The sequence below is a fragment of the Propithecus coquereli genome, unplaced genomic scaffold (assembly GCF_000956105.1).
Source record: "Propithecus coquereli isolate 6110/MARCELLA unplaced genomic scaffold, Pcoq_1.0 Scaffold92, whole genome shotgun sequence".
Classification (NCBI taxonomy): Eukaryota; Metazoa; Chordata; class Mammalia; order Primates; family Indriidae; genus Propithecus; species Propithecus coquereli.
In genome coordinates, this window is record NW_012155507.1 from 183341 (window position 1) to 206725 (window position 23385).

The 23385-nt window shown below is 51.0% G+C and overlaps 1 pseudogene; it reads left to right on the forward strand.

Moving 5' to 3' along the window:
• The first annotated feature begins 6913 nt into the window (after positions 1–6913).
• Positions 6914–23117, forward strand: LOC105826794 (annotated as a pseudogene).
• The last annotated feature ends 268 nt before the right edge of the window (positions 23118–23385 follow it).

The following is a 23385-nucleotide window of genomic DNA, read 5'->3' on the forward strand; positions in this document are numbered from 1 at the left end:
GTGGATTCTTGGAAACCAGAAGTGGCAAAAGAGCCCTACTGATGTTGCGGGGGAGGAGGCGGCTTCAGGTTCCCTGAGCGTGGGTGTTTTGCCGGCCACCTGTCAGCAGCACGGGGTCCCGCCCGAAGACTGCTGGCCCCTGGACTCAGGGCTGCCTCTCGCTGACCTCACGGCCTCGAAAGTGTCCACCCAGGATCTCTCACTGCAGGTCTGGCCGTTCCCCTGCCCAACCAAGACTCCTTGGCCTAGAGTCTTCAACATTTCCTCCCAAAAATAAAGTTCCTCCGTCTGGGCTTGTTAAGCAAACGTGTCAGTTTTGTCTTTTTCAGCAATGAAAGCTGCTGTGGTTTTGTTTTCTCCCTGTTGCCAGAAGTCAAGAGGAAGTCTGTGGTTAGACCTCTCGGGTGGAGACACACACAAACACAGTGGCGATTAATGAGCTCCTCGGATTCAGCCCTCCCGTCTGCGCAAGGGCCGAGGAAATCAAATGAGTGGGAGTGACAGTGGGAACCCTGAGCCACCATCCGCGCAGCCCTCCGGACCTGCAGCCGCGCTCTCCCTCCTCCCGGCCTCAGCCTGCCTTGGTTTCCCATTTACTTCAAAGGAGGAGGCAACCCAAGTGGCTTTCACTCAAAGCCAGAGACTAAATTTAAGAGATCCCTGTGAGTTCAGCGCCCACCTCGGTATGGGAGCAGGTGGCAGGCACCACCAGCTGCCACCCATTATCCGTCCAACCCCTCTTTCCCCGTCAAAATCCGCAATGTGTTTAGGGTTGTGCAATGTCCAGCCAAAAACATTCACTCCTTCAGCCTCCCTTGTATCTAGAGGAGGACCCTTTGCTTACCATTCTGCCCAACATTACAGCTGTTGCATTTCTACGACAATGTTTGCATTCTAATATAGCCCCCAATCTTCCTCCTTCTCCCTTCTTTTTATTGCCTGGAAGTTGAACATAAAGCCTGGGGGCAGCACCCAGCCTGTGTTTAAAAGGTAGCACGTGTGAGGGTGGAGTTTGAGCAGAAAAGTGGAAAGGGAGGAGGCCCCACTGGCATTACTAGATCACCCTCTCCCACTCTGTACTACCCGCCGAGGATGTCTTAGATCACAGGGAAAGGAAGTGTCAACTGTACCTGGCTGCTCTGTTACTTGCAGCTGAATGCATTCCTAACTGAAACACAAACGCTAGCTGTTATGGGTCTTCAGGACATCTTCACCCCATCCTCTCACTGGGTCCCCACAGAAATTCTTAATGGCAGACCAGATCAATGTCTTTCCTCCCATTTTCAGATGAGGAAACTGAGGTTCTGTGGTGGGGAAGTGGATCAGACAGAGTCAGGACCTGAACTCCAGGACTCTCTGTCCTCTAGTCCATTGATTTTCCCAGGAAAAGCCCTTCTTGCCTCCAAGGCAGTTGAGAGCTATTTTCTCCCTGTAACATCTCCTCACACACAACCTTACACACAAACAGTGGAAGTTCCCCAAGAACCCAGGAGCAAGAGAACCAACTGCAGTTCCAGCTTCCAGTGCCAGGAGTAGATGTGCTCTTTTACTTTAAAATGCATCCCTTTGAGTCAAAGGATCTGGGTTCACAGCTTGGATCTCCCCCTTACTTGTTATGTGACCTTAGAAAAATGTCTGAACACCTCCCTACCCATCTATGAAATGGGAATAGCAGTTCTTCTCCCCTGAGGCTATGATAAGAAGCTCAGAGATATATGATAATCTATACTACCTGGTAATAAGCTCAGAGATACCAATCTCTGCATGCTCAGGATGTCCGTTGTGCATGACAGAGCACTGGGCGTCCTTATTAGGAGGCTGTTAGCACGATGGCTCTGTCTGTCTCAAGGGTATGAGCTCTCCCGGAGCACGGCCCTCCCTGTGGCTGACGTGTAAATTGCCGATATGTTCCACATGCCTGCCTGACCACTCGTCACCATTCGTCAGCCTCACGACAGCTGAGAACATTGATCTCATAAGATTGCACCTTTCGGGAAGAATAATTTCAGCGTTACAATTCTTATTTGCTCATTAAGTTGAGCTATTTTGTTTCGTAAGCTCTTTATTTTCTTAGTACCAAAATTTATTCGTTCATACACTTTGAAAATAATATTGAGTTAGGCATTCAGCTGGCGATTCTCATCTGTTCCATCCTGCCCCTCGCGGCCCACCCCCACCCCGTGTGAGGCTGGCGTTCATCTGTAGGCCCCGCCCCATCTGGCCTCCACGCTCACCTTAGAGACAAAGAGTCACTGCCTCCCAAGACAGTCCATCTCATCTCTGAACATCCTCTGTTAGAACGTTCTTCCTCCAACAGACACTCCTTGGCAGACACAAGGCTGTGTTCTTGGCAAACCTCTAATACTGTGCGCACTTGGCTGTGTAGGACGGTGACTGGCAGAGCTGGCGGGGGACAAAGGAGCCATGTGAGGTGTTACCAAACAGGAAGTGCCATCTGGGCTGGATGATGACAGTGAGGGCAGCGTCAATCAGCTGCCTGGGTGGCTCTCGAGACAGCTTTTTCCTTCACTGCGTTAAAGAACTCAAGAGCGGCAATCGTTCAGTTAGTTCTGACACTCTGAGTATTCTCTGGGGTGGACCAGGCAATAACGGCATTGGAATCTCAGGGCCTTAATGTGATGAAAGTTTGTTCTTGCTCACAGAGAGTGCCGTGGAGTGGGAGGCCCACCCGCGTTCTGCATGCCATCGGGAACACAGGGCCTCCAAGTGCCCCCACAAGAAAGACGAGGAGGAGGCGCACCGGCCTGTAACTGCATCGACCCCAGTCTGCAGGCGTGTCTTGTAAGAGTGCACGTGGCTTTCTCGCGCTTCACGGATAGTGAGTTTTCACAAATTGAAGGTTGTGGCAACGTTGCGTGAAACAGGTCTGTCAACCCCATTTTTCCAACAGTCTGTGCTCAGTTCATGTCTCCGTGCCATATTTTGCCATTTGGTAACTCTCGCCATATTTCAAGCTTTATTATTATTATTATATGTGTTAGGGTGATTTATAATCAGTGATCTTCGATGTTACTACTGTGATTGTTTTGGGGTGCCACAAACTGTGCCCATATAAGATGACAAACTGAATAAATGTTGCGCGTGTTCTGATTGCTCCACTCACTGGCTGTTCTCCCACCTCTCCTTGGACCTCCCTGTTCCTTGAGGCACAACAATATTGAAACTAGGCAAAGCAATAGTTCTTCAATGGCCTCCAAGTGTTCAAGTGAAAAAAAGAGTCACACATCTCTCACTTTAAACCAAAAGCTAGAAATATCTAAGCTTAGTGAGGAAGACATGCCAAAAGCCAAGACAGGCCAAAGCTAGGTGTCCTGTGGCAAACAGTTAGCCAAGCTGTGAATGCAAAGGGAAAATTCTTGAAGGACACTGCAAGTGCTACTGTAGTGAACACATGAATGGTAAGAAAGAGAAACAGCCTTGTTGCCGATAGCAAGGAAGTTTGAGTGGTCTGGATAGAAGATCAAACCAGCCACAGCATTCCTTTAAGCCAAAACCCAATCCACAGCAAGGCCCTACCTCTCTTCGATTCAGCGAAGGCTGCGAGAGGTGAGGAAGCAGCAGAAGGAAAGTCGGAAGCTACAGAGACTGATTCATGAGGTTTAAGGAAAGAAGCCATCTCCGTAACATAAAAGTGCAAGGTGAAGCAGCAAGTGCTGATGTAGAAGCTGCAGCAAGTTTTCCAGAAGATCTAGCTAGGATCATTGATGAGGGTGGGTACACTAAACAACAGATTTTCAAGGTAGACAAAACAGCTTTTTATTGGAAGATGACGCCATCTGGGACTTTCACAGCTAGAGAGGAGAAGTCAATGCCTGGCTTCAAACTTCAAAGGACAGGCTGACTCTCTTGCTAGGGGCTTATGCAGCCAGTGACTTTAAGTTGAAGCTGATGCTCATTTACCATTCCATAAATCCTGGGACTATAAGAATTATGCTAAATCTACTCTGAACTCTATCAATGGAAAAATAAACCTGGATGACAGCACATCTGTTTACAGCATGGTTTACTCAATTTTTAAAGACCACTGTTAAGATCTACTGCTCACAAAAAAATGTCCCTTTCAAAATATTACTGTTCATTGACAATGTACCTGCTCACCTAAGAGCTGATAGAGATACATAAGGAGATTAATGCTGTTTTCATGCCTGTTAACACAATATCCATTCTCAGCCCATGGATCAAGGAGAAATTTTGACTTTCACGTCTTACTATTTAAGAAACACATGTAGCAAGGATACAGCTGCCAGAGATAGTGATTCCTCTGATGGATCTGGGCAAAGTAAATTGAAACCTTTCTGAAAAGGATTCACCATCCTAGGTTCCATTAAGAGCATTTGTGACTCACAGGAGGAGGTCGACATGTCAACATGAACAGGAGTATGGAAGAAGTTGATTCCAGCCCTCGTGGACGATGTTGAGGGGTTAAGACTCCAGTGGAGGATGGAACTGCAGACGTGGTGGGAATAGCAAGAGAAATAGCATTAAAAGCAAAGCCTAAAGATGTGACTGAATTGCTGTAATTTCATGATTAAACTTTGGCAGATGAACAGTTGCTTCTTACGGATGAGCAAAGAAAGTGGCTTCTTAAGGTAGAATCTACCCCTGGAGAAGATGCTGTAAACATTGTTGAAATGACAACAGAAGATTTAGAACAGCACATAAACTTCACTGGTAAAGCAGCAGCAGGGTTGAGCGGATCGACTTCCATTTTGCAAGAAGTTCTACGTGGGTAAAATGCTGTCAAACAGCATCACATGCTACAGAGGAATCTCCTGTGAAAGGAAGAGTCGATTGATACAGCAAACTTCATCACTGTTGTATTTTAAGAAATTGCCGCACCACCCAAACCTTCAGCACCCACCACCCCGATCAGTCAGCAGCCATTGACACTGAGCAAGAGCCTCCACCAGTAAAAAGATTACGACCTACTGAAGGCTCGAATGATTGTTAGCATTTTTTACTCATAAAGTATTTTTAATTAAGATGCGTACATTGCATTTTTAGACATAATACTATAATACTACACTTAATATACTATAGTATTGTGTAAACTTTTTTTTATTCACTGGAAAACCAAAAAATACGTGTGACTCACTTTATTGCAACATTCGCTGTATTGTGGTGGTCTGGACCCAAGCCCGCAGCATCTCTGAGAATTGTCTGTATCGGTCAGAAGAGGCCACACCTGGGAGGCTGGGAAGTACAGGGGAGCACATGGAGTATGTGGGGAGTGCCGTCTCTCCCACAGCCTGCCACCTCCCCGGAGGTCTCAGGGTATGTCGTCACAGGAACCAGCGCCAACTCTGCAAAGAAGAGGAGCCCTGCAAGTTCATGGAAATGCATCACGCAAGGTAATGGGCGAAGGGGGGCCTCTGCCTGCCACTGTTCACTCAAGCGGGTATCATGCGGCAGTCTGTGTTGGGGGTCGTCATGCATGGGTGGCCAGGCTCTTCCACCCACAGTGCCTGAGTACTCCTGTGATGAGGACAAGGTCGCTGTGTAGAGTGGTCCCAGCCTCACCACCACCCCTCCCACCACTGTTTGCTTCCACCACCACCAAAACTGTGGTCCGCGCCTGCTCCATTTTTCCTCCCCAGCTATTAAAGAAGGGTTCTATCTTGCCCATCCCAGTTCCCCGGAGGCCAGGGGAGAGGGACAGCACTGGAGAGACTGGAGGGAAGGGGCAGTCTTCTGGCTCGCTAGGTCAGTTCCTGTGTTCGCCTTTGCAGGGAGGAATTTGGGTCAGAAGTAAACTAGAAAGAAAAGTTAAAAAGAATGAGGTAGAGGAGGAGAAGGAGGGAAAAGAAAAGGAAACACGAATGTGAAGCCCCTCTATACAACGGAGGTGGTCTGGCAGGTTGACTGGACTTCAGGAGAGCTGGAGGTATTTTGTAGAGATGACGTTCCTAAAGACGTTTTGAAGCACAAGGTAACAAGTTAGAGAAGTAAAAGGGGACCTCATTCTTTTTTATTTCTTTGAGAGACATGCACACAGACTGAAAATCTCTTTCACTTCCTTTCTGTTACTGGACTGTGCTTCTGATATAACTTAACATCAGACTGGGTCACAAGGAATCCCCACATTTACTCAGGTTACATTAATAAAAATTCAAAACTGAGCAGCATATTCCCAGAGCAAGTAAGGAAAATGCATGAAAATCGAAAGTGGCCATAACTGCTCAGAAAGATATTAATAAGCCCTGGGAATGACAAAGGATGAGGACCACCCCCCGGGAGCCTGGCAGGGTGCGGGTGCTCCTCTCCCACTGAGCTGCCAGGCCCGAACCCCACTTCCTGGACACAAGCTGACTAGGGGGTATCTCCTCCCTCGCTCTGCTCACGGTCCCTCCCCTCGTGGAGGCCACAGTGACGTTAGCTTTGTTGGCCACCGCATCCCACCGTTGACTCATATGAAACTTCCTGCCAACTAAAAACCCAACACCTTTTCACTTGTGCTGTTGACCCAGGTAGCCCACATCCTGTGTGTGTCTGGTGGGTACTGTGAATCCGGTCTGAGCAGTCCCCACTACCTTGCATCTTGCTGTGCCGTCCCTGTGGCCCCATGCTAATTTCGGGCCCCCAGGATCCTGCCTCTCGCCTCCTGTATTGCCCATCCCCCCACCATGCCACGTCCCCCTCAGTAATGAGACATGTAGGGCCACGTGTGCATCAGTGCCCCAGCCTTCAGACCCATCTAGGCTCCGAATCTTACTACACCAGTGGCCGTGAGACCTTGGACAAGTTACTTACCCTCTCATAAGTCTTCATTTCCTGGTCTTACAGGCATGCTGCGAAGAGTAAAAGAAATAATTTATCTAAAATATTGGCACTGTGGGATGGGGCTTCAGTGACTTCAGGGGCTGGCAGAGGTGAGCTCTGCCTGGGTGTGGGGATGGTGGGGAGGGGGAAGCTAATCACGGTGATCAGAGACGAGGACATGGTGACTGGCTTCCTGCTGGGAGGCATAGGGGAGCTTATCAAAAACCGCCACCCTGGTTTCCTGGTGGTGGGGAAGGATGCAGCCATCTGTGAGATCGAAGACACTTTCCTGCAGTTTCTAAACCAGGACGACGTCAGCCTCATCCTCGTCAACCAGCACCTCGCAGAGGTGGTGCGGCTCGCCCTCGACGCCCACAGCTCCATTTCGGTCCTGGAGATCACATCCAAGGGACACCCCTATGGTGGCCGTCCTGGAGATCACATCCAAGGAGCACTCCCATGATGGCCGTCCTGGAGATCACATCCAAGGAGCACTCCCATGATGGCCGTCCTGGAGATCACATCCAAGGAGCACTCCCATGATGGCCGTCCTGGAGATCACATCCAAGGACCACTCCCATGATGGCCGTCCTGGAGATCACATCCAAGGGACACCCCTATGGTGGCCGTCCTGGAGATCACATCCAAGGAGCACTCCCATGATGGCCGTCCTGGAGATCACATCCAAGGACCACTCCCATGATGGCCGTCCTGGAGATCACATCCAAGGAGCACTCCCATGATGGCCGTCCTAGAGATCACATCCAAGGAGGACCCCCATGATGGCCGTCCTGGAGATCACATCCAAGGAGCACTGCCATGATGGCCGACCTGGAGATCACATCCAAGGAGCACTCCCGTGATGGCCGTCCTGGAGATCACATCCAAGGACCACTCCCATGATGGCCGTCCTGGAGATCACATCCAAGGACCACTCCCATGATGGCCGTCCTGGAGATCACATCCAAGGACCACTCCCATGATGGCCGTCCTGGAGATCACATCCAAGGAGCACTCCCATGATGGCCGTCATCCAAGGAGCACTCCTATGGTGCTGCTGAAGACTCCATCCTGTGCAGGGCCAGGGGCATGTTCACTGCCGTGCCAAGGGACTCCCCACAGCCCTTCAGCCCCTCCCTTACTGCCAGGCCTCTCCTGGGCTTGCCATCAGCCCCTAAGTGTAGAGCTCTGATTTCCAATTCCCCTCCCCTTCCCACCCTATCGAGGGGCTGGGTGAGTCCCTTCTAGGCTGCTGTGGCTCTGCCCTTAAAATCAAGGCTGGTTAGGGAACAGGACTCCTGACCATCTTCTCTCTCCACTGCCTCTTCCCTGTGCTGTTACAGTGTCATTGTCAATGTTAAGTTAAAACAATATTCTTGTTTCTCTCCAAAAATAAAATAAAATATTGGCGGTGGTTGACAGGAGTTTCTCAGTGAATGTTCATCCTTTTCCTCCACCTGTAATTCCATTCCAGTCATTGATAAAAGTGTTGAATAAGCTGTGGCCAAAGACAGAGCCCTTGGCATACCACTAGAGACTCCCTTCTAGGCTGATGTAGTTAGATTTATTCATTCCGTCTGGGCGTGGCCCTGTGACCAGTTCCTAATCCATCTCATTCCACCAGAATCCAGCCTAATCTCTTCATTTCGAGACCACGATGAGACACCTTATCAAATGTCTTGCTAAAGTCCAAATGGATCACACATTTCTGATCTGATTGTCCAGTAATCCAAAGGGTATACAGGAGAGAGCAAATGTTGGAATCACGGTGTTTGGGCCACTCTGGTTGACAGAGATGGGGAGAGGGGCAAGTGACATCTCACATTTGGTTGTCAGAATGCTGGGCTGCTGGAGAGAAGCCCTATTTCCCAGGAATGTGCCAGGTAGGCAGAAGAGGCAATAGGTATGACTGAGTACATCTGTCACCCAGGAGCTGGCCCAGAGGCATGTGGGTGTCACTGGACCGAGACCTAAGGCCCAGGGTTCTGGTCTCATAGTCACTGGGTGACCTGAGGCAAGTCTCGTAACTTCCTCGCCTGTTTCAGGTAAGCCACCCTGAGCAGAGCATCACTATGAACCATACCTCTTTATAGTTAACTGCCTGTCCAGGTCCTCCCCATGCTCAGGAAATGGAAGCATCGGACCCACTGGGTACCCATACCCCAGGTGGGGGTAACGAAGACATGGCAGGGCTCCAGAGAGCATAGGAAGCTACGGCCCTTCCTAAAGCAGTGGTTATTAGATAATTGTGATGCGTGCGCGCAAACACACACGGACATGTGGGTATACTGTGGGAAAGAAGTATATTTCTTTAAATTCTGTATGAATTTTTAAAATAGAGCCTACAATTCCTGAGACATTCCCTATCGGCCACTGGCATATGACCTCCAAATCTGTGGACACAACATCGCTCTCTCTGTCCTTTGAAAGTCACCCTGCTAGACAGAAGCAGCCCAGGAGGCTACCTTGGATGCCTGGAGAACAAATGGCTCTTCTTGGCTTCCTTGGTACTCCAAGGAAAAATCCAGCCACTTTCCATTTCAAGACCTGACTCTTCCCCTAGAGCACCCTCCCCCCACCCCCAGTGCCCGCTCCCCAACTCCAGGAGCTCTCCTGATGCTCTGAAGGAGCATTGGCAGCCACAATCGTGCCTACTGTGGCCTCGATCTTGGGCGCTCCTTCTGGGCTTCCAATGCAGAAAAGAGCACTAGACTTGGAGTAAGACAGGCCAGAGTTCAAATCCTAGCCCTCTTTTACCAGGGAAGGGCCATGTGCAACTTCCCTACCTCTCTGAGGTCAGATCTGCAAATTTCAAATTGGGAAAATAGGACCAAGCTCATAGGTGGTTGGGGAGTTATGGGGAAGGGTCTGGCTCCTCAGATATCCTCAACTGCCTATCCACCCCTCCTTCCTCTTTGCCTCCATTCTTCCAAAATAGGAGGTTCCCATTCCTTCTAATTTTTATCCCATGGGGCACAGCATAGTGAAAAATGAAAAGGATTGGCCAACAGGAGACCTGACTTCTTTGAGTCCACACAACTCAATGTGACTATCAAGTCACCTACCTAACCCATGCCTTAGTTTCCTCACCTTTAAAACGAGAAGATTGAATTAGAAATCAGTAAAATCAGCCTCCACAGAGAGTACACCTGTTGAGTGCCATCACTTTATAAATGTCGTTTAATTTGCATTAATTCAGTACCCTGCAAGGGGGCGTCATCAGGCGTTATGGTGTGCATGGGAGTGCGACACAGCGCTCGAGAGCGTGGGCTTTGGGCTGAGACTGCTTGACTTCGCCTCCCTGCTCCTCACTCACATGCTTTTGATCTAAGACGAGTAACACATGACTCAGTTTCCTCTCTGCAAAAGAGGCTATTTACGAAGATTAAATCAGCGTCCGCAGCAGGGGCTTCACCCAGCACCTGGCACGTGGGCAGCCCTGCATAGATAATGATCCCAGAGACCTGCCCGGGGTTACATGGCTCAGAGCTCTGCAGCTCCCAGGCCTGGTTCCCTGGAGAGCATTGTCCCTTTATAGGACTGTTCCTTCTGGGAACATCTCTGGGGTTGACTCTAGAATGGTGGGTGGGCTGGGGCTCTAGTGCCCAGGAGGAAACCTCTGGATGTCCGGGGAGAGGCATGGCAGACCATGCATGGAAGACCACCAGGACCCCAGCAGACATGCCCACAGAGAACACACACACAGACACACATGCGTGCACAGACACATGCACACACACATACACATTTACCACAGGAGCCATTTCCCCAGCTTGGCCAGTTCCAGGGATCCACCCCAGAGCCCAGAACTACTGCAAACAAAGCTTCGGATCAGCCAGCCCATCGACACACCTGCCAGGGGGCCCGGCCTCTGCTGGGGTGCTGTGACGGACGTGTGTGAGAGCTCCCTTCAATGTTACATTTGCCGAGCACCTGCTATGTGCTAGGCTCTATGCAAAGCACTGTGACCTCAAAGACAAATAACCCAGTGTCACTGGACACATGGGTAAGACTGGCTTACTGCAAAACAGAGAATTCAAACCCCAAGACGAGTACAATAAAATCCTATCAGTACCAGAGGCATCATCTGAGTCTTAAAGTCATTGAGTATCCTCACCATGGGGACAGGGTAAGGAACAGACCTCCCAGGCAGAAGAATCAGCTTAAGCACCTACATGAAGGTGGAAGACACCTGGCAAAGCTACAGCTGGGTTGATGGGGAGGATAGTGACGAGACATGAGGCTGGGAAGCTGAGCTAAGGGTTTGGCCTTGTCTTATGTCAATGGGAAGACACTGAAGGACACTTAATAGGCATAGAGAGAGCACAGTGGGAGAGAGTCTTGTATAAGAAGCCCGGGAGGACTTCCTAGAGGAGGTGGCTTCTGAGCAGGCCCTTAAGTGACTGTCAGGACTTTGGGAGGTAGAGACAGAGAGGAAGGGCCTTTCAGTAAGAGGTCTCAGAGTGAGTCCAAGCGTGGAACAGCAGGTGCAGGGCCATCAGGGGATGGCCAGGGCCATCAGCGGGTAGTGCAGGAGATGTCACAGTAGGGCTGCAGGTGAGGGCCGTAGAAGGTCAGGGAAGGGAAAGAGCAGTCTGGGTGCTATGGTCAGAGAAAGCTTTATAGAGAATGTGCAAATCGGTAGAGCAGTCAGCCAATGAGCAGGCCTTGACTTGAACCACCGAGTTTCACAGGTTGCACACCCAGGCAGGCAGCCCGTGCCCCGCAACCGCCCTTTCCCCACACCCCTCACAAAACTGACCCATCGGGAGCTCCCCGTCTTTGGAACCCCATTAGGAATCTCAAAGCTAATCTTTGGAGCTAATTGTCATCATCACATTTAAAGGTGGAACAAATCCTAGATTCCGTACGACCTAAACCCCTAATTTTACATCTGAGAAAACTAAAGTCCAGGGATGAGAAGTGACTCATCCAAGGTCATGTAGTGAGAGTATTAGCACCAGGAGTCCCAGCTCCTCCCTCGGGTCTCCCTCCACTTCCCTGCCCTGCGACTTAGTCACCAGCCACCAGGGCTGCATAAACTTCCCCAGCCCAAAGGCATTCTTTTTATCACAGAGACTTCTTAGAGACGGAGTTCCTCATCTAGACTCAAAGGAATAAATCTTTGATGTGATGCTTCAAGCAATGCGCCAAGTTCTGGGGAAATACCTGGGAATTGTGGCCCCACAGACGGACCAGGTGAGTAACTAAGCCCCTTCCCCAGAGTTGGAGCTGGCCTGAGCCCCAGCTGCAGAGCGGGGAGTGGAGAGTAACTAGGAGTTTCACATAGGTTGATTCAACCTCATTGAACCTTCAGGGTGAAGGTGATATGAACCCCATGTTGATGATGTTTCAGGAGGCCGAAAAGCTTCCCTAGGCATGAAGGAGACAGAATTGGGATTTGTTCTCAAGCCACTTCCTCCTGGGCAGTGGACACGGTCCCCGGAGCCTCCCCCATCATGTCTTTCTTCCCTCAAGGACCTGGGCAGCCCCACAGTGGGAGATTTGCTCTTTATCATGTCAATAACAGCCCATTAGGAAGTCTCTGTTTAATAAACCATTGATGTTAAATTATTGAAGGGATAGGAAAGAGCTATAAAGACTCAGACGGACAGGAGTGGGGAGGGTGTCCAACGGAGAGGAAGGGACGATAAAAGAATATTAACTGAATATGCACAAGCAAGACGTCCTCATGGGTGTGGCCGCACAGGTTTTTATAGCAATCACATTATAACCAGTGTCCCCTCCTTACAGAGCAAGCTGAGGCTCGGAGAGGCTTCCCGACTGCACAGAAATAAAGAGCCATTGAATGGGGGCCTAACTTGGGTCCGACTGGCTCTTTCCCTGGCACCGTGCACTGTGCTGCCCGCAGAGGGGTCAGCATGGAGAAGGGGACAGTGAACACTGCCCGGGAGGGGACAGCCAGGAGGCCCGGGTCAGACAGGGCTCGGGCATGGGAGACTTGGCTAGTTTGATTCTTAGAAATACCATTTCTCTCATGAGCTTCACTCATGACATTTTTTACCAAACTTTATAACGTGAAGTCACCTTGCTATGTCCTCACATGACCGAAATCTCTCTTCTTCTTCCTCTTCCTCCTTTTCTTCCTCCTTCCGCACCCCCTCCACCCTTTTTCCACTATACTATCGGATTAGGGGCCCATCTTATGTCTTCATTTAATTTTACCTCCTGAAGACCCTGTCTCCAGATACAGTCACACTGGGGGCGAGGGATTCAACAGACGAGTTTGGGAGGCGGCACACAGTTCAGTCCAAGGAAGGAGTTTAATAATAGCATCATAAAAGGCCGTCAGCATTTCACATTCCTCTCTAGGAAACCTAGCAAAGGCCTTCACCATTCTTGCTCCATCTGGGAGCCCCTTAAAGAGTAATTTTGCTACAGCTCCTTCAAGCTGCCACGACCAAGCCAGGTCCCAGCACACGCTGCCCAGTTGCTACTGTGTCGCGTCTGGGAGTGGGAGCCCGGAGTGTCCGCAGGCTTCTTGCAGAAGACAGGCCTGTGATGGGCTGCAGATGCACGCTCTCCCGGGCCAGGGAGGAGCACTGGCCTGAGAGCCGGGCCTTCTCACGTCTTGCTACTGCCCCGCGGGACCCTGGGAAAGCCACTCCCTTTCTCTAGGCTTCAGTTTTGCCACCCCTGAAACTAGGGTGGTGGATTGATGGTTTTTAAGAGGCTCCACTACTCTTGCTTTACCCATTCCTAAAGAAAAGTAGATTCAGGCCGGGCGCGGTGGCTCACGCCTATAATCCTAGCACTCTGGGAGGCCGAGGCGGGCGGATTGTTTGAGCTCAGGAGTTCGAGACCAGCCTGAGCAAGAGCGAGACCCCATCTCTACCAAAAAATAGAAAGAAATGATCTGGACAACTAAAAATATATATATAGAAAAAATTAGCCGGACATGGTGGCGCATGCCTATAGTCCCAGCTACTCGGGAGGCTGAGGCAGGAGGATCGCTTGAGCCCAGGAGTCTGAGGTTGCTGTGAGCTAGGCTGACGCCACGGCACTCACTCTAGCCAGGGCAACAAAGTGAGACTCTGTCTCAAAAAAAAAAAAAAAAAAAAGAAAAGTAGATTCAGAGAGTCACAAGTAAACCGTAGAAGAGTTAGGCTAAGGAAGAATCCCGGCTTCTTTACTAACTGCTGAGAAACCCTGGGCAAATGGCTTCATCTATGAATTTCTCCACCTGGATATGGGGCTTATAACAAGGACCTCCTTCCTGGAATTCCCAGCATCACTGTGATGGATCGACTGCAGCAGGGCCCTGATTCTTCACCCCTTCCTGTACCCGTGGACTCTGCCGTGACTTCGTAATTCCTCTCACTAGAAAGAGACGGAGTCTCTCCCCCTGCTATGGTCTGAATGTTTGCCCTCCCCCAAAATTTATATGCTGACACCTAAACGTCAACGTGATGGTATTAGGAGGTAGGGACTTTGGGATATGATTAAATCATGAGGGCAGAGCCCCCACGAGTGGGATTAGGGCCTCACAAAAGAAACCCCAAAGAGCTGTTTTGGGCAGTCCATCTTGTGAGGATACAGTGAGAAGATGTCTATGAGCAAGGAAGCCGGCCCGCACCAGGCACCGAATCTTCCTGCACTTGATCTCGGCCTTGCCAGCTCTGAAACTCTGAAAAATGATTTTATTTTTGTTTATAAGCTACTTAGTTTATGGAATTTTGTTACAGCAGCCCAAATAAACTAAGACACCCCCTCTTTGATTCAGAGTTCAGCCATGTCCCTTGCTTGTGACACAAGCAGATGTTTGGGAAAGGCTTGCAGCCCAGGTCTGCTTGCTTTTGCAGGCTGTCATCACCATGAGAACGTGCCTTAGCCAGCCTGCTGGAGGGTGAGGAACACATGGAGTGGGCCCGAGCTGCCCTCCTTGTCCCAGGTGAGGTCAGCCAAGATCACCCAGCAGCCAACCATCCCCAGACAGGTACAGAGCTCAGCCAAGGCCAGAAGGACTGCCCAGCTGACTCGTTAAATCAACGAGCTACAAATTTCTGATTGTTTTTGAGTCATTGAGTTTGGTATGTTTTATCATACGGTATTATTTTGGCAACTGATAGCTGACTGGATCATAAAATGGCACACAATAGGTGCTTAATAAGTGCTTATTTCCTCCACCATTCTATGTACCCCAGACCTTCAGGTGCAAACTTAGTTCTTGTAGAGATAGTTGGGGGACATAAATTGTGGTTCTGGTGCATTCTGAGCTTCAATCTCATTGTTACTCCTGCTTCACATAGATTACAGACGCTGACTGCTCAATTTTGATTAAATACTAAATCATAAGCTGCTTACAAAATGCCTGCAAAAAGCTGACATTTATGAAGTCCAATAAACTACTTGTAAGAACAGGAGTGCTAGATTGGGAGAAAAAAATAAAATCTTCATCCAAACAAACATCAGTTGACAGCAGACAGATGGTCAGAATCCCTTACTTGTAAACTGGAAAAATTAAGATTTGGCAAGGATTGTCTGAAAAGAACTAGCAAACATCAAAGTTTCCCCTTTCTATGCTGGTGTTTTTCTGGGCCTGACTTCAATATTTTCACAGGCTACTGCACGGAAAAGGTGTTGCAGGCCTCCGCGCTGCTGGCAAGGAGAGGCTAAGAAATACCAGCAACGATTTATAGGAAGCGAGGCTGCCAACATCCCAAAGAGTGAGTGTTTAAAAGCCAGCAACTGCACATTCCCATAAATCCCCATAACTCAGCATCAGGCCTTCCCCTTAATCTGCCGAGGTGTGAGGGAGGGGAAGGCAGAATTTTCTAGCTCCATTTTCCATTCGGATCAGCTTTCACAGGGGTGACTGTTGAGTTAATCTTTCGGGGCCAGCGGCAGCCTTAATAGAAACAGAATCCAGCCTCAAACCACAGGCTGGGCTCTCCTCCCCTTTGTTAAATGAAGAAATAAGGGTGTTAAGAGGGGCTCTGGCTCCGGCGCAGGCAGGCCCCATGGAGCCAAGAGAGGCGAGGCGTTGGCTGGCCCGGTTCTCATTCCTCCCTGGCTTCTCCATGACCTCAGAGGCCTTCAGAAAGTATGTGCTGAGGAGGTGGACTTGTGTGTCATTTGGCTACACACACAGGTGCCAAGGACTGCCAAGCGGACATTGCTCCAAAGATGCCCTCGTGCCACTCCTCGGTGGCACTGCCCCTGCTGCTTCAGTTGCACTGGACTCACACAAGCCCTTGCCCCCCCAAACGACAGAATTCAGGACCCCCACAGTGTTCTGCACTGGGGAGACTGGGGGCTTGCAGCGTAGGAACCAGACCAGCCATCACGGGCAAGGTCTTAAGCCACGCTGAGCCCCAGGTTCTCCAACCTCCCACTGGGGAAATTGTGTCTATCTTGTGGGGGCGGGGGTGACAAGGACAGGATGTGAAGGAGATAAACTCATAAGCAGGCCACTGCAATATATACTGAGTGCAATGATAAAGATACGCGCGGGGCATTACGGGAACAGAGAGGACACCTGTTCCAGTCTGGGATGGGGTTGGGGTTTGCAGGGAAGCCTTCCTGGAGGAGGTGATGCCTGGCTGAGTTACCTGGCAGAACGTAGGAACGGGCCTTCCAGGAAGAGAAAACAAGTGAGAAAATTGTTGTTAATCAGCTTCTGCTTGAACGCGCCCAGCGAGGGCCTGCTGGGGAGCCCGTTCCAGCTCAGACAGCTCAGACTATCGGGAAGTTAATTTTTAGAGTGAGTCACCCTGTAGCTTCCACCTATTAGCTCTAGACCCTCACAGGCATATACTGAAGACAGCTCTTGTGTCTTTACTTCTCCAGGCAAGAGGGCCTGGCCCATCAGGCATTGCGTGTGCGTGGGAGAATGGAGTTCTACACCACGCTGGCCCCTTTTCTTACCTGTGTCCTGGCCCAACACTCCAGGAGAACAGGGGTCAAAGCCCTGAAGATGCCTAATGGACCCATTTGCTAAATGAGTAACCTTGGAATTGGAGCTGAATTTCAGCGAAGCGTCTAGCTCCGCGTGCAGGGTCTAGCTCAGGGCAGAGGGTCTGGCCCAGCTCTGTCTCCAAGGGCCGCTCACAACTGCAGTCTGAAATCTGGCTGGCGAGCAGAGTCCATGGCCTCTTCAGGCTGATGGCCCAGAGGATACGAGGCAGTGAGGGACTGTGGCTGGGCCTGGCCTTTAGGGTCCGGCTCCCCAGCTGAGCTATGGGGAAGCCCCAGGCAGTCTCCTTGCACTGAGCGGTGGGTGGGGCAGCCGTGCCCAGAGTCAGCGCACGGCGCACATGGAGAGGCATCCCTGGCCCGCGGCGAGGGCTCTTCGAGTGTTTGCTGTTGCTATTATTACCTCTCGGAGGGGGAAGAGGCAAACTTGAGTGCCCAAAGGGCACCCGGAACCGTGTCCAGCCCTAGAGTGTCCCCCTACCTGCCCGCCACAGCCGGAAACTATGACTTGTCCCTTTGTACGACACAAATGACAGATAACCCTGGCAGATCTATTAATAGCTCAGGGCCTCAGATTCGTCCTCTGCACGATGCAAACAGCGGTACCTCCCTCCGGTGGCAGTCCAGTGAGTTCACGTAAAAGCACTACGAAGCCTTGTGTTTGTCAAGATGATGATGGCGATGATTATTCCTTATTCCAGATACTCAACAAGTGTGTGGAGCAAAAAAGAAAGAACAACTCAAGTGCGTGCTGGCTCAGAGGGAGCCCTGTGGTTTGCTTCTGTACCATGTAAAAACACAGGGTGAAGTATCGGCTCACTCAGTTGAAAGGCAAAGTCTGTCCTCACCGCCCACAATTCGCTCCTCAGTCCCGACTTGCCGGTCCCTGGGGTCGACAGCCTCTTCTTTGCCTCCCAGGAGTTGCCGCGAGCGGTGAAATGAAGAAGCCTGTGCGTGGTGCCTCGCGACTTCCGCTTGAGTCCTCGTGCCACCCCAGCTCTCTAAGCCCTGCCCCTCCCTGGGCCTCGCGGCCTCCCGTGTAAAGTGACAACTGGTGGATGTGGCCACAATAATATTGAAACGCTTACGTGCTGCAATTCACCTTCCGAATCCCGCAGCCACGTCTCCTAATTAATCACCTAGTGTACTGCATCCTAAATTAATTACATTAAAAGTAATTAAATCCGGGAAATTGAAATTAGTCTAATTAGATTAGGGGCGCACCCAGCGACTGTGGTGAGGGGGTGCCGTGTAAATTGGCCAACTTTGGTGCAAAAAAGATAAACTTAGATGCTAGACAGGCTGTTAAGAGGGAGAGGCAGCTTCACAAAGACTGAGCCCAGGTGGGCACGGTAATGCTACGGACAAGAACAGTGACAGAAACAATAGCAAGCCCTCTGTCAGGGCTTTCCCGTGCCACGCCTGTCTCGTTTGTCCCCACAAAGCCCCTCAGAAATAGGTGCATGACAGGTGGGGAAACAGAGCCTGCATTGGGTGCAGGATCGTGGTAGAAATCCAAGTGGTCTGACCCCACAGCCCCCTCCAGCCCTCTCCAGCCAGCCCCCCAGATCTTACTGTAGAAGTGGCCACACACCTTGGACAAAAGAGAGTGGTGGATTGTGACCCCCACTCATATCAGCCGGTACAGTCCGGAGAAGTTGGGGGCAGCTGTCCTCTCTGACTTTTGTCTTCCTGTGACGCACGCGATGGATAATGTTCACACACACACACGCCACCCTCAGGGTGATCCAGGCCAGACATGGATGCCAAGAGCTGTGAGGTGTCTGAGATTTCGGCCAGTTAGCTTGCCATAGTCTCAGGGAGGCTAGCAGAAGAAACAAGACTCCTGGGTCAGAAACAAAGGATTCCTTTACTCACAGAAACAACTGGAGCCAGAGTAGCAGCGTTTCCTCGCATCAGCCCCCCCAAGCTCCAAACCCACAGGGCAACCAAAGAGCCGGACAACACACGCACACGCTTGCATTACAGGGGAGGAACCCCAGCCGAGGGAAGGTGACTCTTTTCTGATGAACACTAAGCCTGCCCGCCCTTGGCTCCAGAAGGAGACACTATCTTCCAAGACTGCGACACAGCGTCCTTGAGAAGGTCATCTGCAACAAAGGCAGTCAGTGCCTCTGCTCACAAAACACGCAGAAACCCGGAAGACCCATGGAGAATTGTCTCCTGAGAATATCCACCCTTCCTTTTTGCAGTCGTAGCTTCTGGCAAGTCTCCCCTTGCGTACACCACTCTGTCAGCCACTCTGATTAAAGTGACCAACAGAGGATGGGACCAAATCCATTCAGTTAGCCTCCGACAGCATTTAAGTAAAGGTACTACCAGCAGGAATCCAAGCGGCCAGATGAGACCAGCCTACAGTACTGACTGTGGCCACGTCCTCCCCAGAGCCTTGGACACAGCCATGTGAGCAGATGCCATAAACAACCCGGGTCCACCTTAGAAAGCCAGGTGGAATCTTCCTTCCATTTCTGTACCGACCCTTCCACTTGGCCCCAGGCAGTGATCCAGGTAGAGCAGGATGGCTCCACCTCGACCCACAAGGAAGAATCTAGGATAATTTTATCGTCCCTAACGACCCTCGTCAGTGAGCTGAGGTTGACACGAATGCCTTCTAGGGCCCAGGCCGAGATGGGGTCAGCTAAAGTTAGGGACATGCTACCTTTCATGCTACCTTTTCTGATCGGAGGAGTCCCATTATAGGAAAAGCTATGCACAGGGCACACACGAATGACGAGTCAGTTATCTGTTTGGGAAGTTTCCCCAAGTAACCACAGCCATCTGAGGGCTACGTGATGTACCAGCGGCGTCTCCTCAAACACTTGAAGATGACTTGTGACGACTCCTAAGGAGCAGGTCGCTGTGTTTTCAGGTGAGAGACAAGTTAACATCCGCCTTCCACACAAGAAGTGCAGTCCCACAGATGGATAAGGTGCCCCTAGAAAAAAAGTTACTGTTTACAGTTGCTGGGGACCCCCAAGAGGAACTATATCAGTCCGGGACACAGGGTGACCACCTCTCAATGGATGGTAAGCCAGACGGTTTTCAGTCTGAATAATTGAGCCCAGTGTACCCTTTGATTTTGGAGAGTCTATCTGAGGGCAGTCTGTCCAGCTGGCCCTGTTTCTCCACACCCCTAGTCAGGGGACATTGGCTTGTCCCATGGAATGACTTGGCAAAGGCTATGAGCATGGGGGTGGGGAAGCCATCCGAAGCATTGACAGGTGTTTGCATGGGAAGTACAGGAGCTGGGGCTGTGGGGAGTCGGGGAGAAATCATGGTCAGGGCCGACCAGAGGGGTCTGGCAGCCAGCACTTCCGCAGTTTAGGAGAGCAGCACCAGGGCATCTTCTCCTGTGAGGAAGACTCCAGGAGTGGTTCTGAAAGACAAATCTCACCTATGCCCCTCCCTGTTCCGCATCTCCAGGCACAGGTGTATGTCTAAGGTATTCCCTCCCTGGATGCCAAGGTCATTGCCCTTCCTCCACTGCCATCCAATAGATATAACATTACCCTTTCCCCAATAATCTCCTACTCGGACCTTGCGTCCAGAAGGTTCGGGTGCAAGAATGACAAGAACATTTCCTAAACCATGCAGAGACCCATCGAATCCCCCACTTTGGCCCATGTGGGCCATGGCAGGAGGCTGGGTAAACTGTGTACGTGTCCAAGTGGTCACTCTCCTAATGATCTAAGGTCAGGCCAGTCCAACAAGGGCATCCAGGTGGCCGAACCAGAATTAAGTTCTACTCCTCCAGGCCTTCTCTTGGCTCTCATGGGAAAGAGAGATGCACCATGCCTAGGAACGGTCAGGACAGAACCTTGAGTTTCCAAACTAGATCTGAATGCCCCCATCTTCGCCCCTTTCTGCCTTATCATTACTCAGGAAGAAGCCCAGGGGAGATGCTCCCTTTCTGGGGCAGCAGCATTCAATGACCAAACTGCATTGCTAAGGTGTGTGGACCAGGAGGAGGTGAGCAAAGCACAACCAAAAGCAAAGAAAGGGGCCAGGCATGGTGGCTCACGCCTATAATCCTAGCACTTTGGGAGGCCAAGACGGAAGGATCGCTAGAGGCCAGGAATTTGAGACCAGCCTGGGCAAGAGCAAGAGCCCCTCCATACCCTCTTCTCTACAAAAAAATAGAAAAATTAGCCAGGTGTGGTGGTGCGCACCTGTATTCCCAGCTACTCGGGAGGCTGAGGCAGGAGGATCGCTTGAGCCCAGGAGTTTGAGGTTGCAGTGAGCTAAGCTGATGCCACTGCATCTAGCTGGGGCAACAGAACAATCAAAAAAAAAAAAAAAAAAAAGAAAAGCCAGCAAGGAAGGGAGAGAAGAAGACAAGGAGGAGAGACCTCATTCAGCACAGCCACAGGCAACAAATTAATCTCCTGTATTCCCATCTCAAACATCTGCATTCAGACTACTTCCCAGTTGTTCCCAAGGGTCCATTCTGATAGTTTCAACAACACAAAAGAAAAGTCTCCCCTGAAGATGAAAGTCTCCACCTCTATCAAGAGAGGAACCACTTGCTGTTTTGAAATGACAATTTTTCCATCTTCTACCCATCACAGGGTCAAGCACCTCCCTGTTCCTCCTCTCAGGCAGCTGGCATCCCGCCAGCATGCCGCTCATTCAGAACAGCTCTGCAAGGGCCCAAAACAGCACAGGCAAGCTTCCCGGATGGCTGGTTATATTTGATACAAAGGTACATTTTAGACTTTCTAGAGATAAGTGTGCATGGCATATTGTTCAAAGAAACCTCCAATTTTTACAGCTGAGTTGATGGTGAGAACAAGGCGGCAGAATACATGCACTGCTGATTTTGCAGATCACGAGCAGTGTTAGGGGGCGTCTTGTGGCGGGGGGATCAAGGTTTGCCACTCCTGTAGTCCTACTTGGGCAAAGGGGCCGTGTCTTCCCTGTGCAAATGCCCAGCGTGGTGCAGGAACGCTGGTTAGGACAAGGGGCCTCACTTTGTAGTGAAAGCCTGCCTAGGCGGCTGTCTTTGAAGACGTCCAAGTGACATTATCGGGGGGCCAGATGGAGCAGGAGGGAGAAATATCCAACACCTTTGGTGCGGGCCTCCTCGCTGTTGCTCCAACCAACAATTAGCCTGACCTTTTCCGGAGAAGTTATCGCGACTGCAACTTCCACCGCACTTTGCCTAATTGCTTCACTGCTGGGGAGAAACAAGCCCCGAAGAGGAATAAAAGCAGCTGGTTTCTTTCGCCCATCAAAGGCAGAACTGGATGCTGCTGCATGGTGATTTTTAAGGCAATTCAAAATTAACTTCAAATTAGCAAGAGCCAACTCTCTCCCTCGTGCTCGCTCTCTCTCTGCCTTTCGCCTGACTTTGTTCACAAAGCAGAACTGTTCCCAGCCCCCGTGCTCCGCTTTGAAGCCAGGCCGGGTTTTTCGGCTTCACCCCTTCATCCCTCTGGGCAGCCAATTCCCGCCTCCTCCAACGGGATCAATGAGGAGGCTCAAACACCAACCATTCGCTTTTTCCAAGAAGCAGTTCCAAGGGGCCAAGGTGCTTCCCAGCCAAGAGGCAGCCTGCGGCGTGTGTTTGCCGGAGATAATAACACGTCAGCCAGGTAGGGTGGCCTCCGGAGGCCTGACGGGGCACAGCAAAGCATTCCTGAGTGCTCCCCAGCCAGGGAAGGAAATGGTGGGGAAAGGAGAAGGGCCAGAGAAGCAGAATTGTGCTGCAGGAATGGATTCGATGGCCCGTTATTTCAGTGGTGTTCGTTCAAGAGCCCGCATTGCATCTGGAGCCAGTTCCAAGTCCATCTCCTGCAGGAAGCCTTTCCTCAGCACTTCTGCTCCACAGAACTCTCCCGTCTCCCCCGCCTGGGCCTTCAGCTCTCCCTGCCGGCCCCGCCCGTGGCTCTGGGCACACGGGCCTGCTGTCTATTAGGGGCTTGCGTGTGTGAGACCCCAAATATAGAGCCTGGTGCAGCAAGCAGGCCCCACGAGTGCGGTCCCTGTGCCCCCTTTCCTCTGCCATGTCCCCATTCCTAGACCTCAGCTCCATGACAAAAGGGACCTCATCACACTCCAGTGGGCCCAAAGCTTAGCCCGAGTCCTTCGATGTCTTGGTCACGGCCAGAACCCAACAGCTGCTTGTAAATGGATGACGGTTTCCTTCAGACATTGTAATAGCTTGTTTTTCTCTTTTAATGACCAAAGAAAGCACACGTGTTAAAAATGTTCCAACCTCATCTCTGTCCCTGTTGCCCCAGACCTGTACACGGAGTAACCAAATTCCCCTGCACCGTTCCACCAAAGGGCTGGGCAGTTTCCAGCACAACTACCAGTTCAGTGGTGATGGGCATCTCTTCCCCACGCAGCAGCTGACTCACTTTGAGGAGTTGGATTGAGTTCCTTCTACCCGATATCTGGTTAGATGTGCTGTAGCCAGGCCAGCGGGGTCCCTAGACACCCCTGGGATCCTGAAGTACAGACCTTGTGAGAACTTTTCTCCAAAAGAGACACCCCGCTGTCAAGTCGTACTGTGCAAAGGGAGCTTCGATCTGCGAACAGTACCCAGGCTGCAAGAGGGAGCCCTGGCCCTTGAAGCCGGGTTGGACTGACGTCTCCAGCAGGAATTTAACGAGAGTGGTCAGGGGAGGCCTAACTCTGGAGGTG